Genomic DNA, 7,241 nt, shown 5'->3' on the forward strand with positions numbered 1-7,241 from the left:
ACCTCTGTAGTAACTTCTCTGGTGGCTCAGATGGTAAAGTGTCTGCCTACAACGTGGGAGACCCAGGTTCGATCCCTGGGTCGGGAAGATCCCCTGGAGAAGGAAATGGCAACCCTCTCCAGTACTCTTGCCTGGAAAATCCCATGGGCGGAGGATCCCGGTAGGCTACAGTTCATGGAGTCACAGAAAATCAGACACGACTGAGCAACTTCACTCACTTTAGTAACACATTCAAGAAGAAACTGAGCTCTTTAGAGAGAGACTGAGAGAAAAATCTCTGCAACATATGGAGCACAGGGCTAACAGCCCTGCTATATGCCGATCAGGGTCTTTTGGGGAGGCAACTGCTTAGTATCAATAAACATGGTAAATGCCCATAGGTTTTGACCTGGTAGTTCCACTTAAAGGTAATATCTATCCTGAGGGAGATTTTCAGATCTTCAGAGGTGCTAACAAACAAACAAGAAGAACAGAAAAAGTTATACTACATCAGTTGGGGATTTGTTATGTAAACTATTGTACATGTGTTCTGTTCAATACCTTGTGGCCAGAGATGACATGAGCTAGACTTTTGTGTAGTGACAAGGAAGACTTTTGCAGATATATTATTGCTAGTTAAAATCACACTGAATATACAGGGTGTGTGTTTTTTTAACCTGCGTGAGGAACTATGTAGGTGATCCCATAGAAGAATATAGTTAGAGGTGAGAAACAGAATTGTTAACAGTCTTGCCTAAAACAATGTTTTGTAAAAATCTTCAATTATGTGCTTTAAAAATATCCACGGTGGTAAGGTAAAATGGTCCAGCCACAGTGGAATGCAAATTGGCAGTTTCTTCTAAGGCTAATCGACCACTTCCTTAGGACACAGCACTTGCACTGCTGGGCATTCATGCCAATGAAATGGAAAATTCTGACCACAGGGAAGCCTGGATACAAATGTTCAAAGCAGATTTTTTCTAGAAACCTAAAAGTGGAAACAGGCAACAGTGGGTGAAGGCTTGAACAACTGTGGCTGACCCACACCAAGGAAGAAGGCTAGCAATACACAGGGAGAACTGACCGCTGAAACCAATTGAGATGGATGGATCTCAAGGGCAGTGTGTGATTTAAAAAAGCACACCCCGTTATCAAATTGCATGGTTTCATTAATGTACTGACGTGTGTGTGTGTGTGTGTGTGTGTGTGGCAAGGTATGCAGCATCCTAGCTACCCATCCAGGAATCGAACCCAAGCCATTGGCAGCGGGAGTGTGGTGTCTTAAACACTGGCGCGCGCAAGCGCACACACACACACACAGAACCCTGAGCAGCTTTCCGATGGTACCAATGCCACTTCCTGGTGAGGGCCCACTGGCTACGCAACACGCTGGTACTGACGCAACAACGGGAGGGGCGTTTCCCTGTAACTTCCCGTGAACTTAACTCCTTCAGAATACAAGCTCACACCAAAGGCACACAGCAGGGCTTGGCGTGTACACTCGCGTGACTCTGCACGGAAAGTCTGAATCTCCCAGCGGGAAGGTCCACGAGCCCACAGGACGCCCGCCTAGGGACTGAGGAAAGAGAGCCCGAAGGCCGAGCGGAGGGCGGAGCTCACGCGATCGGCCTGCTCTGACTGGGCCATAGAGGTGCCCGTCACAAAGCGGGACGGGCTTGCTCGGAGCTAGGGGGCGGGTCTTCCCAGGAGTCTAGCATGGTCATTGGCGAATCAAGCCGGAAGAGGTGGGCAGGAAGGCGGGGCTCCATGTCTTCCGGTGGGCGGGCTGAGGCGGGGAGCCAGAGATGACCGCCGCGGGGGCGGTCAGCGCGGGGCTCGAAGCGCGGAGACGGCCCCTCTGCTCCGTGTCCCCACCCTCCATCTCGGTACTCGGCCGCCCGCCCTCTGGGTCCTGGGCGGGGCCAGAGCCCCGCAGTTCCCTGGGTTGTGCGCCCTCTCTTGCGGGGAAGGCGAAGAGACTCTTCCCCCGAGCCTAGGGACCTGGAGACCCTGGGGATTCCGTCGGGGCCCGCTCTCGGCAGGACTCCCCCTGATGCACTGAGGGCGTCTGGCCCTCGAGATGGCCCAGGACAGTGTATTGGGGGCGCCCAGTGACCGGGGGAGCAGGGAGGGTGGGCGGCAACCCCGCCAGGAAGCCGAAGGGCAGGGTCAGAGGGTCTCCGCTCGGCCCCGCCCTCCAGTCCTGGCCTCTGAGGGCGGCCTTGCCCCGCGCTCCTGATGCCTTCCACCCTCGCAGTGTCTAGAATCTGGCCGCCTCCAGCCGCCCCCACCCCTTGCCCGGCGCACCGTGTTCCACCGCCCGTGAGTGTGACTGGGATGATTCTCTGTGCAGCCCGGATCCGGTCCCCCTCTCCCCGCCCGACACGGAATAACAAGGGAGAGGTGGGCAGAGCTGAGCCCAGTGCCCAGAAACGTGGAGTCGGCCAGGGGTGCCGTGCTTCTGGAGGTGGGGAGGGCCCGAAGTAACAGTCTTCCCCCTGTCACTCGACAGGTGTGGCCCGCTGGGAGGGAATCTTGCCCAAGCACTCCTGTTCTCCAGGACCACCTATGGTTGCAGCCCTCAGTGCCTGCTGCCTGCCTCTTCCCTGGAGGTCAAGGTGAGTGAGCCCGGCAGGGAGAGAAACCTCCTGGCTTCACTAGGAGTGGATGCGATCAGAAACCATCCATCCCGACGCTGGTTCTCATGCTGGAAGGGTTGTGAGAACACCTGGAGGGCTCACTCAAAGCCGGCTGTAGGGCCCCCCGCCCTAGAATCTCTGATCTTGCACATCTGGGGTGGGGCTTGAGCATGGTGCTCCTGCCACTGCTGGTACAGAAACCCCACAGTAAGCGCGCTGCTCTAGAGGCCTGAGACTCCTAGGTGTGTGCCCCCTGCCCTTCTCCTGGACTGGCTCTCTGCAGGGTCCCGGCAGGGTTGGGAGAAGCCAGGAGGCTGGTGGCTCTCGAGAGATCTGTGGCTTCCCGTTGAGCAGTCGTCTCCCTTCCCTGCCTGAAGCTGAAGGAGGGGGCTGTCCACAGCCCAGGCTGGATCAGGTGTCAGGTTTGTCGAGTTGCTCAACAGCTCCTCACTTGGACTGATAACATCTGGGCAGGTAGGAGGGTGGGGCGAGATCAGATCCAGTGCCTGGGTGTGGGGATGGAGGAACTATCTGATGAGGCAGAGGAAAAAGGCGTGCATGCCGAGGTCAGGGATGGGAGAGGAACATCGGCCCTGAGACCAAGTGTGGGTCTGGGGGAGCATGGAGACCCGAAGTTTCCCAGGTGGTGCTAGTGGCAAAGAACCCACCTTCTGATGCAGGAGACGTAAGGAGATGCGGGTTCAATCCTTGAGTCGGGAAGACCCATGGAGGAGGGCATGGCAACCCACTGCAAGATTCTTGCCTGGAGAATCCCATGGACAGAGGAGCCTGGTGGACTACAGTCCATGGGATTGCGAAGAGTCGGACACGACTGAAGTGCCTTAGCACACACGCAAGGGGGTTGTCTGCCCAGGAACTGCCCTGACAGTTGTCTGGTCTGCAGGTGTGGTCAGCCTTCTCTCGCTGGTGGGAAGCCACTGCCTTTCCTGCCACACGTTCCTCACCAAGAGGATCTCCCAGCTCCTGGGTGATGCTGTCCAGACCTCCTCAACACCCAGCGCCACCACCCACTTCTTTGGCCAGTCTTTGCCGAGGCTGGCCTGTCTTTGGCTCCAGGATGGCCCGCCATCCAGTTGGAGCCACAGATGAAAAGCAATGCCAGTGTCCAGCTGCCCCATGTGCCCAGAACCAGCAGCTCTGGAACCCCAGCCCCCGAGTACATTCTTGCAGTGGGATCATTTCAGGGGTGGGGGGGTGGCGCTTTGATTGGCATTTACCAAGGCCCTCTCTTGCACCCTTTTCCTTTGAGTTGTTAGTCTTTTCTTATTGACTGGTTCAAGTTCTCTATACATTAATGATATGAGCCCTGAGTCACATTCTGGTAATATTTTTTGCCCCACTTTGTCACTTGTCTCTTAACTTGGTGGTTTGGGGTTTGTGTTTGACTAGGCAGACGATCTTAGCGTTTGTGTCATCAGACTTTCCAGGCTCTTCCTAATGGTTTCTGGGGTTTTTTGTCGGTTTATTTTCTTCCAATTGACTTAGGGTGATCTTGTCCATTTAAAGTCATCGTGTATAAATTATCCATTGCTGAATAACAAGGGGCTACCCAGGTGACGCTAGCAGTAAAAACCTGCCTGTCAACATAGGAGACATAAGAGACATGGGTTGGGAAGATGCCCTGGAGAAGCCAATGGCAACACACACTAGTACTCTTGCCTGGAGAATCCCATGGACAGAGGAGCCTGGAGGGCTACAGTCCATGGGGTTGCAAAGAGTCGGACACGACTGAAGTGATTTAGCACGCAAGCATGCATAGCAAATTACCCCAAATGGAGTGTAGTCCCTTAAAACAACCAGCACTCGTGATCTCCCAGGTGTCTGAAGGACAGGATTCTAGAAGGCCTGGCTGGGGCTTCTGGCCTGGGGTCCATCACAGGCTGCGGTCAAGGCTTCTCCAGGGCCAGAGCCCTCTGGTCTGCCTGGGGTGTCGGAGTGGGAGGCGGGTAGGCTCTGCTTCTGGAGGGTTCACGGGGCTGCGGCAGGGGACGGTCCCTCCCCACCGGGCCTCTCCACTGGGCTGCTCGGGTCAGGCCTTCCCCAGATCCAGCGATCTCAGAGAGACAGAGCAGCCCCGAGATGGAAGCCAAAGGGTTTGTCTCATAACTCACTCCCTCGCCTCTGCTGTGGTTTTATGGTTCACACTGGTCACCCTGTGGAGAAGAGAGCAGTACCTGTGTGGGCCTGGGTTCTTCACGTTCGTGCCACATGAGAAGGCTCCAAGGAGTGTCCCTGCCCCTGAGCCCGGGTGTGGGACTCCCAGGCTGCCCAGACCCCTCAGGAATGTGTCCTTTGTGGAAGCAGGGGTGGCGGGTTGCAGCCCGGAACCAAGCCATGCCAGGTGTGTGTTGTACAGGCAGAGTGGCTTTTCACCTTGAAATGGTTGCAGACCAAACACACAGAAAGCCAGAGAAAGAGAGACCGTGTGATGATCCCAGCATGGCCCGCAGAGCCCGTGGCGTGTGCCCTCTGCCCTCCTCCCAGGAGTCCGCAGCCCGAAGGGCCATCCCAGCTGGTGGTGCAGCCCTGGGCACGGGTGCAAAAGCTTTCTCACCCTGGCAGCCCGTGCACGCCACGGCTGTGCAAGTGCACACTCAGGCCTGAGCCCCGTGCTCTCTGACCTCCGAGGCGTCCCCACCCTGTGGTCAGCCCTGCCCGCACCCCCTCCTTCTCAGGGGCCCCCTGTTGAGGGGGTGAAGGCTGATGAGCCCCTTTTCTTCAATGACTGTGCCCGGTAGCCCTGGGCTGGGCTGGTGCCAGCCTGGGGTGGCAGCTGAGTGTCCCGTTGGTCCCAGGAAGGCGCTCCCGCTGTGCCCATGGGGGACGTGCCCACTGCCCCACCTCCTGGCTGGGACTGAGACGGGACTCCTGGTGACACGCTTGGTGGCTCTGAATGTGTCATGCAGCTTCTGTGGGTGGTGAGGGCTCCTCCTGTTGCCTCTTGCTTCTGGGCAGTGCTGGGGCCCTTGGCGAAAGCTCCTGGCCCCATCCGTGGCCACTACGCTCTTCTCGAGCCTGACAACCCTGGCCTCGGGAGAGCCGGGCTCTCTGTCTCCGTCCAGGGGCAGAAGCAGAGGCTGAGGCTGAGCTTGCGGGGCCTGTCCTCGGGGATCGTGGACGTGGCTCGTGGGGCAGGATGTGGGGCCACCGCAGGGTCCTGGGGTCTCCTGGAGAGGCTCAAGCCCCCTGTGGTCCCAGACTCCTGGGCCCGCTGACTGTTCCCCTATGTAGAGCTGCCTTGCAGCCCCTGAGCCCCAGGCACAAGGACTGACAAGGGGTCGGCTGCCCTGCCATCTTTGCCCTCCTCAGGCCTGCCTTCCTCAAGCCTGCCCTCAGGCCCAGGGCTGCGTGGGCACTGTCCTTCCTCTCCTGCCTCCCAGGTGCTGTGGCTCGCGGAGCTCCTGCAGGTACCCGCCTGGTGGACGGGCACAGTCTGGGCAGTGGCCCAGCCCTGACCCCACCCCGCTGTCTGCCTGCCCCGGGCTTCACCCTCGTCCTCATCCTCCGCCCGCCTGGCATGATGGTGCCTGCCCTCAGGAGCTCAGGCGTCTGGAGCAGCCCAGCCTCTGCCAGTGCTGGGTCCTGGAGCAGTCCCCCTCATTCAGCCCTGCTCCCTGGGCTGTGGCCTCCCTGGGCTCATGGGGACCTTGCAGACATCCGTGGCGAGTGGTGGAGCTGGCTGAGGCCACCCTGATCTCTGAGCAGCACAGCCTGCCCTTGCCAGGTGCAGAAGTCCTCCTGAGGGTGCCCCTGGCCTGTGGAGGAGGCTGCTGTAGGTGGCGGGCCTTGTCCTCTGGGGACCTGTCCACAGCTGGGACGTGGAGCTGGATGATACACACAGACACACAGATGCACACACACTCGAGTTCCTGGCGGCCAGTATCCATTATGTATGTTTGCTGACTGTTACTTGTCCACAGCTGGGACCTGGAGCTGGATCACACACACACACACACACACACACACACAGGAGCTGGAACACACACACACACACACACTGGAGCTGGAACACACACACACACACACTGGAGCTGGAACACACACACACACGCACACACACACACTGGAGCTGGAACACACACACACACTGGAGCTGGAACACACACACACACACTGGAGCTGGAACACACACACACATACACACACACACACACACACACACTCGAGTTCCTGGTGGCCAGCATCCATCACTCTTCATGTTCACTGACCCTGACTTATCAGCTGCTCCCCCCTCGGCTCACTGCCTCCGTCGGGGTTCCAGTGGGGTGCCCGTCAGTGCCCTGGCCCTGTGCCCTCGAGTGGGGTGTGGCTGCCCAGACTGGGGGCCGTGCAGGACTTCCAAGGGTCTCTAGACCTCTGTCGCCATCATTGAAACACCGAGGCTCTCTCTCTGTGGGTGGGTGGTCGTCCCATCCTGAGGGGCACTGTGCCCCTTGCTTCACCTAGGTCCGGCCCACCCTCCTGGGGGAGCGGGCACCAGGGAGAGTGAGTTGCAGGGGTGCCCCGGGGTGGCGGGGGGGGGGCCAGGTGTGGTGTGAGGGTGGTCAGTTCCCCTGTCCCCCTGACTCAGAGCAGACAGGACCTGCAGGATGCGGGGGCCAC

At 58.4% G+C, this 7,241-nt stretch overlaps 1 long non-coding RNA gene across 1 annotated transcript; it reads left to right on the forward strand.

Annotated features, from left to right (window-relative positions):
* The first annotated feature begins 2,015 nt into the window (after nt 1-2,015).
* Nucleotides 2,016-3,751, forward strand: LOC138071455 (uncharacterized). The gene is made up of 3 exons (XR_011144197.1): nt 2,016-2,382; nt 2,492-2,597; nt 2,902-3,751. It is a non-coding gene; the product is annotated as an uncharacterized lncRNA (long non-coding RNA).
* The last annotated feature ends 3,490 nt before the right edge of the window (nt 3,752-7,241 follow it).

Source organism: Capricornis sumatraensis, chromosome X, assembly GCF_032405125.1.
Source record: "Capricornis sumatraensis isolate serow.1 chromosome X, serow.2, whole genome shotgun sequence".
NCBI lineage: Eukaryota > Metazoa > Chordata > Mammalia > Artiodactyla > Bovidae > Capricornis > Capricornis sumatraensis.